The sequence below is a fragment of the Ranitomeya imitator genome, chromosome 2 (assembly GCF_032444005.1).
Source record: "Ranitomeya imitator isolate aRanImi1 chromosome 2, aRanImi1.pri, whole genome shotgun sequence".
NCBI lineage: Eukaryota > Metazoa > Chordata > Amphibia > Anura > Dendrobatidae > Ranitomeya > Ranitomeya imitator.
The window spans coordinates 244412890-244420967 of record NC_091283.1 but is presented as its reverse complement, the minus strand read 5'-3'; the positions used below and the strand labels follow the sequence as shown (position 1 = coordinate 244420967).

The window sequence follows — 8078 nt, the reverse complement described above, 5'->3', positions numbered from 1 at the left end:
TTCACTCGCACATATAATACGGCCGTGAAAAAAAAAAAAAAAAAAAACATTGGTCCGAGTGCTATACAATTTTTTTTTTCTCGCATAGCACTCGTCCGTATTCCTCTCTAGTGTGACTCCGGCCTTAAAGGGAAAAATCATTCAAAATTTGAAAATTTCTATTTTTTAAAATTTCTGATATTTTTATAAAATAAAGCAAAACATATTAACCCAAGTTTATCATTAGCCCAAGTTTACCATTATCATACAGTCTAATATGTCAGGAAAAAAAACAACCTCAAAATCAATGGAATATGTTGAAGCATTCCAGAGTTATTACTACATAAAGTGACACTGGTCAGATTTTAAAAAATTGGCCCCGTCACTGAGGGGTTAAATGCTTGTACAAGTGAACATTGTTTCAAAAGTGGTTTACCTGTCTAAGACTGGTTTCACACCAGCGCTTCTTCCTCCGTTAAGCCCCACCAACTGCTACACCTCTTCTTTCAGCTCCGCCTACGTCTGCATGCATCCCCTATCTTTAACATTGGGTACACAGGCACGTGTCGTTTTGACGATGCGCTGAACTGCGTCGAACGCAACATGTTGCATTTTGTTGCGGTCGGCGCAGCGTTAAAACAACGCATGCAGCGGCATCTGCTTGGCCTGCGTACCCAATGTTAAAGATAGGGTATGCAGGACGCATGCAGATGCAGGACGCATGCAGACGTAGGCGGAACTGAAGGAAGAGGTGCAGCATTGGGCGGGGCTTAACGGAGGAAGAAGGCTGCCATCCGCAGCCCTGCCGAATGCTGGTGTGAAACCAGCCCAAGGCTGTTATTATAGCACCTTACGTCTTACGCTAGGTTCACATTGCGTTAGTGCAATCCGTTAAGCGCATAGCGCTAGCGGATTGCGCTAACGCAATGTTTCTAGAGGGTCGGCGTTCACCCTCCCCGATAGCGCAGATCCCCGATCTGCGGTAGCGAGGAACAGGCCTCGGACGCTGCAAGCAGCGTCCGAGGTCCGTCACAAAAGAACGGCACATCGCTAGCGCGTGCCGAAAATGGCATGCGCTAGTGATGCGCTTCAGCTAAAAGTAACATTGCTGTCAATGGGTGCGCTAACGGACCCGTTGCACGGCGTTAATTTCGACATTTTCGCCGTGCAACGCATTCCGTTAGCGTTAACCCATTAACGCAATGTGAACCTAGCTTTACACAGATACATCATGGGCTTGTCCTGCCCTACGCATGAAATGAAAGACAAATACAATGTGGAGACTTAATCAGAGCAATGTTTTATTGTTTAAGAGGTAAACAATTACCGTTTCTCACAGAAATCTCAGACTTTTACTTATAGAAATACTGGATAAATATCATTTTAACATTAGATATAGAAATATTTCTAATTTTATAAAACTGCCTTTTTTTGCATAGAAAAACTTTATGCCTTTCCTTGTTTCACTTTATGCCTTTGCTTGTTTCATTTTATGCCTTTCTAAAGTATTGTAAAAATGTAATATGCTGTTGGTGCATGCGGGCAGGACTGTCGGTAGGGTATACGGCTCTGAAGCCCCCCCCGGGCCTGCCTCCGGTGTCTGAGGTTTCGGTGTCCCGGGCCAGAGATCATAATAACGGCCTTGAATTGTGAAGGACACGGCAGCCGATCCTGAGAAACATCCAAGGTGGGAATGCCCCATCATGTCGAAGAGAGTCTGCTAGATCCAGGCCTAGCAGACCAGTGCTGGTGGGTTCATGGATGCCAGGAGGGAGCTGGCCTAAAGGAAGGTCTCGTCTTTTCCTGGCGGGTCAGAGAGTTGTCCCGTCGTTTGTTTTTTTTGGACAGAACATTTCCAAAACAACCAAATTTGAACAGATCTCTTGGGAGGCAGACTTTAGTCCTCTGTTGCAGAAGCGAAGTACTCTTAGGGCCCCTTTCCACTTGTGTGAGAAGAAAACGGTCCGATTTACGGACCGAAAAAACGGATGTAACGTGTGCGATTGTCATGCGAGTGTCATGCGATTTTTTAATCACATCATCCGTTTTTACATCCGTATGCAATCCGTTTTTTTTCTCTGCAACTATTTTTATACAGTCATTTACAGGACTATTTACAGTGTTCTGTGCCACAGAATGGTAAGGTATCCGTAAAAAACGGATGGAATACGGATGGTCCGTATTCCATGCGTTTTTTTCTCTCGCACCCATTGACTTGCATTGGCGAGTCTCGTCCGAGAATCTCAGCAATACGCAGCATGCTGTGATTTTTTTCTCAGCCGACACAGATTTTTCTCAGTCCGATTTCGGCTGGGAAAAAAAAAAAAAAAAAAAAAAAAAAAAAAATCGCAAATGGAATGTCACCTATTGAAAAACATTGGTCCAAGTGCAATCCGATTTTTTATCGGATTGCACTCGTCCGTTTTTCTCACAAGTGGAAAGGGGCCCTTAAACTGATAGGCGCAGAGTAGGACGCACTAGAAAGTTGGCGTGCATGATTGTTCAGGGCGCTGGCGGTGTGGACCGGCCACCAGAGAAGGCCTAGACCAAAGTCTGGATATTTTAAGAGCAAGGTCACAGGAGCCTCTGGAAACGTGGAGGCTGCATGAATAGGAAGGTTTCCTCAGGAGACGTCCACATTGCTCAGGGGAAAACTAGGACATATTTGTCCTGTGTTTTTTTTTTTTTTTTAAAGTAGCCCCCTCACTGCCTCGTAGGATATACCAGTCCTTAAGATCACAAATCCTTTTACGCAGAGCGATGATGAAGATGGGCATGGAATAACCTGGACGCAGAGAGGCGAGAGGGTAGGGCGATTCGTGGCATGAACGGTCCTCCGGGGAACCCCAAACACTCTTGATGTGTTAGGGCCTTGCCTCGTAGACCACAGATGATATGGTAGTGACAATTCTAGGTGGGAGATTAGAGTGACAATTCCACTGTCGCCCTCAAAAGCCATATCTGGGAAGAAAAAAAAAAAAATTAAAAAGAAAAATCGTTAATAAAAAAACCTCCCAAAACCTAAGGCCTAAACTGGGCTGGGCGGTCCAGACCCATGTCTTCCTCCTACTGACATTAAGTTAAAACGGATTAGCTTCGTGCTAGTTGGTGGTGTACCCTCCTCTACAGGAAATACCTAAATTTTTTTTTTTGCATAGCATAAGCAGCATACACCCATTTTTTTTTGTGTACCCCAACATTAGCTCCCCCACATCAACCAGAAGGCCACACAGCATAACCTCGCTCCCCCAGTCAGAAACCCCCACCTCACATTATCCAGCGGACCCCACAGGATAAACCCAAAGCCCACCAGACATTCCCTCCCACAAGCGTAAATCCCCATGACGCCCCCTGCCCCCAACCATAAATCCCATCAGACACCCCCCCCCCCAATCGGATGCCACCCCAGCTTAACCCCCCAGCATAAACCCCCATCGGACGTCCACCCCTCCTCCAAGCATTACTCCCATCGTACACCACGCCCACCCAATAATAAACCCCCACCGGACGGCCAAACCCCCACAGGACGTGGACCCCCCCCCATCCAGCACACACCCCCATCCAGCACACACCCCCATCAGACGCGGACACCCCACCCAGCACAAACCCCCCATCGGACGTCCACCCCCGACCCAGCCTAAACTCTTATCGGACGTCCACTTCACCCAGCCTAAGCCCTCATCAGCCCCCCAAACCCAACCCATAAGCAGGTCGCCCCCCAATAAAGGGGATCCCTCCGTAAGCGGCAGGTCGCCTCCCCACGTCCCACCACAGGCAGGTCGCCTCCCCACGTCCCACCACAGGCAGGTCGCCTCCCCACGTCCCACCACAGGCAGGTCGCCTCCCCACGTCCCACCACAGGCAGGTCGCCTCCCCACGTCCCACCACAGGCAGGTCGCCTCCCCACGTCCCACCACAGGCAGGTCGCCTCCCCACGTCCCACCACAGGCAGGTCGCCTCCCCACGTCCCACCACAGGCAGGTCGCCTCCCCACGTCCCACCACAGGCAGGTCGCCTCCCCGCGTCCCACCACAGGCAGGTCGCCTCCCCGCGTCCCACCACAGGCAGGTCGCCTCCCCGCGTCCCACCACAGGCAGGTCGCCTCCCCGCGTCCCACCACAGGCAGGTCGCCTCCCCGCGTCCCACCACAGGCAGGTCGCCTCCCCGCGTCCCACCACAGGCAGGTCGCCTCCCCGCGTCCCACCACAGGCAGGTCGCCTCCCCGCGTCCCACCACAGGCAGGTCGCCTCCCCACGTCCCACCACAGGCAGGTCGCCTCCCCACGTCCCACCACAAGCAGGTCACCACCACATCCCACCACATGGGTCCCCCAATAGCCTGCAGCAGGTCTCCCCCCACATCCCACAAGCAGATAGCCCTCAAATCCCACAACAGGGGTCCCCCCCAATAGACAGGTCACACCCCCCCAAACCGAACCACAAGCATGTCACCCTCAAACCCCACCACAGGTCTCCCCCACTAAAAGGGGTCCACCCCGTAAGCAGGTCACCTCCAAACCCCACCACAGGGGTCCCCCCAACAGCCAGCAGGTGCCCCCCAAAATCCAACTACAGGGGTCCCCCACAATAGTCAGCAGCAGCAGGTGCCCCCCAAAATCCCACCACAATAGCCAGCAGCAGCAGTAGGTGCCCCCCACAACAGTCCACCACAGGGGGTCCCCCACAACAGCCAGCAGCAGTAGGTGCCCCCCCCAAATCCCACCACAGGGGTCCCCCACAATAGCGAGCAGCAGGTCCCCCCCAAAATCTCACCACAGGGGTCCCCCACAACAGCCAGCAGCAGGTCCCCCCAAAATCTCACCACAGGGGTCCCCCACAACAGCCAGCAGCAGCGGTGCCCCCCAAAAAGCCCACCACGGGGGTCCCCCACAACAGCCAGCAGCAGCGCCCCCCAAGAGCCCACCACGGGGATCCCCCACAACAGCAGCGGTGCCACCCCCCAAAAAGCCCACCACAGGGGTTCCCCACAGCAGCAGCGGTGCCCCCCAAAAGCCCACCACGGGGGTCCCCCACAGCAGCAGCGGTGCCCCCCCAGAAAGCCCACCACGGGGGTCCCCACAACAGCCAGCAGCAGCGGTGCCCACCCAAAAAGCCCACCACATGGGTCCCCCACAACAGCCAGCAGCAGCGGTGCCCCCCAAAAGCCCACCACAGGGGTCCCCCACAACAGCCAGCAGCAGCGGTCCCCCCCAAAAAGCCTACCACAGGGGTCCCCCACAACAAGAGCGGTGACCCCCCCCACAAAGCCCACCACGGGGGTCCCCCACAGCAGCAGCGGTGCCCCCCCCACAAAGCCCACCACGGGGGTCCCCCACAGCAGCAGCGGTGCCCCCCCCCACAAAGCCCACCACGGTGGTCCCCCACAGCAGCAGCGGTGCCCGCCCCCACAAAGCCCACAACGGGGGTCCCCCACAGCAGCAGCGGTGCCCCCCCCCCACAAAGCCTACCACAGGGGTCCCCCACAGCAGCAGCGGTGCCCCCCCTTACCACAGGGGTCCCCCACAGCAGCAGCAGTGCCCCCCCCCCCACAAAGCCCACCACAGGGGTCCCCCACAGCAGCAGCGGTGCCCCCCCCACACAAAGCCCACCACGGGGGTCCCCCACAGCAGCAGCGGTGCCCCCCCCACAAAGCCCACCACGGGGGTCCCCCACAACAGCCAGCAGCAGCGGTGCCCCCCCTAAGAGCCCACCACGGGGGTCCCCCACAACCGCAGCGGTCCCCCCCAAAAGCCCAACACAGGGGTCCCCCACAACAGCCAGCAGCAGCGGTGCCCCCCCCCAAAAAAAAAGCCCACCACAGGGGTCCCCCACAACAAGAGCGGTGACCCCCCCCACAAAGCCCACCACGGGGGTCCCCCACAGCAGCAGCGGTGCCCCCCCCCACAAAGCCCACCACGGGGGTCCCCCACAGCAGCAGCGGTGCCCCCCCACAAAGCCCACCACGGTGGTCCCCCACAGCAGCAGCGGTGCCCGCCCCCACAAAGCCCACAACGGGGGTCCCCCACAGCAGCAGCGGTGCCCCCCCCCCCACAAAGCCCACCACAGGGGTCCCCCACAGCAGCAGCGGTGCCCCCCCACAAAGCCCACCACGGTGGTCCCCCACAGCAGCAGCGGTGCCCGCCCCCACAAAGCCCACCACGGTGGTCCCCCACAGCAGCAGCGGTGCCCGCCCCCACAAAGCCCACCACAGGGGTCCCCCACAGCAGCAGCAGTGCCCCCCCCACAAAGCCCACCACGGGGGTCCCCCACAGCAGCAGCGGTGCCCCCCCCCACACAAAGCCCACCACGGGGGTCCCCCACAGCAGCAGCGGTGCCCCCCCCCCACACAAAGCCCACCACGGGGGTCCCCCACAGCAGCAGCGGTGCCCCCCCCACAAAGCCCACCACAGGGGTCCCCCACAGCAGCAGCAGTGCCCCCCCCACAAAGCCCACCACGGGGGTCCCCCACAGCAGCAGCGGTGCCCCCCCCCACACAAAGCCCACCACGGGGGTCCCCCACAGCAGCAGCGGTGCCCCCCCCCCACACAAAGCCCACCACGGGGGTCCCCCACAGCAGCAGCGGTGCCCCCCCCACAAAGCCCACCACAGGGGTCCCCCACAGCAGCAGCGGTGCCCCCCACACAGACAAGCAGGTCGCCCACCACAGAGCCTCCCCCAATAGCGAGCAGCAAGTAGCATTTTTTCACCCTGAAACCACTAACCTCCATGTGCCATGCCGTCCACAAGATATAATCATGCTGCTTTGCTTTGCCGCCTTCATGATGTGACTGAAAACACGCCCCCTCCCGATAGGACACGCCCCCGGAAATGACGTCACACCTGGAAGGAGCCCATACACTCTAGCATTTACATGAGGAAGCTGTGGATGTCATGGCGGGATTTCGTGCAGGGTTTGGATTTTGAGTGTTTTGTGCACAATTTGCCTCTTCCTCCATAGAGCAAAGCAGACAGGAGGGAGCTGTGGATGTCATGGCGGGATTTCGAGGATTTTGTACAAGATTTGGAGTGTTTTGGGTCGTTCTCCATAGTCACAGATCAGGTAAGTGGGAGTCTGCCTGGGGAGAAAGGGGTGATGTTGCTTGCATGGGGCTGCATGTGCATGCTGGACGGGGGGTCTGCCTGGGGAGAAAGGGGTGATGCTTGCATGGGGCTGCATGTGCACGCTGGAGGGGGGGTCTGCCTGGGGAGAAGGGGTGGTGATGCTTGCATGGGGCTGCATGTGCATGCTGGAGGGGGCTTGCATGGGGTGCATGTGCATGCTGGAGGGGGCTTGCATGGGGCTGCATGTGCATGCTGGAGGGGGTCTGTCTGGGGAGGAGGGGGTGATGTTTGCATGGGGCTGCATGTGCATGCTGGACGGGGGTCTGCCTGGGGAGAAAGGGATGGGGCTGCATGTGCACGCTGGAGGGGGGGTCTGCCTGGGGAGAAGGGGTGGTGATGCTTGCATGGGGCTGCATGTGCATGCTGGAGGGGGCTTGCATGGGGTGCATGTGCATGCTGGAGGGGGCTTGCATGGGGCTGCATGTGCATGCTGGAGGGGGTCTGTCTGGGGAGGAGGGGGTGATGTTTGCATGGGGCTGCATGTGCATGCTGGACGGGGGGTCTGCCTGGGGAGAAAGGGGTGATGTTGCATGGGGCTGCATGTGCATGCTGGACGGGGGTCTGCCTGGGGAGAAGGGGGTAATGTTGCTTGCATGGGGCTGCATGTGTATAGTGGAGGGGGGTCTGCCTGGAGAGAAGGGGGTGATACTTGCATGGGGCTGCATGTGCACGCTGGAGGGGGGTCTGCCTGGGGAGAAGGGGTGGTGATGCTTGCATGGGGCTGCATGTGCATGCTGGAGGGGGCTTGCATGGGGCTGCATGTGCATGCTGGAGGGGGCTTGCATGGGGCTGCATGTGCATGCTGGAGGGGGCTTGCATGGGGCTGCATGTGCATGCTGGATGGGGCTGCATGTGCATGCTAGAGGGGGCTTGCATGGGGCTGCGTGTGCATGCTGGAGAGGGTCTGTCTGGGGAGGAGGGGGTGATGTTTGCATGGAGCTGCATGTGCATGCTGGAAGGGGGGTCTGCGGGGGAGAT

At 57.8% G+C, this 8078-nt stretch overlaps 1 long non-coding RNA gene across 1 annotated transcript; it reads right to left on the bottom strand.

Annotated features, from left to right (window-relative positions):
- Positions 1–1258: 1258 nt before the first annotated feature.
- On the bottom strand, positions 1259–6806 carry LOC138662877 (uncharacterized). The gene is made up of 2 exons (XR_011318084.1): positions 6701–6806; positions 1259–2940 (listed from the first exon to the last, which is right to left on the bottom strand). It is a non-coding gene; the product is annotated as an uncharacterized lncRNA (long non-coding RNA).
- Positions 6807–8078: the final 1272 nt, after the last annotated feature.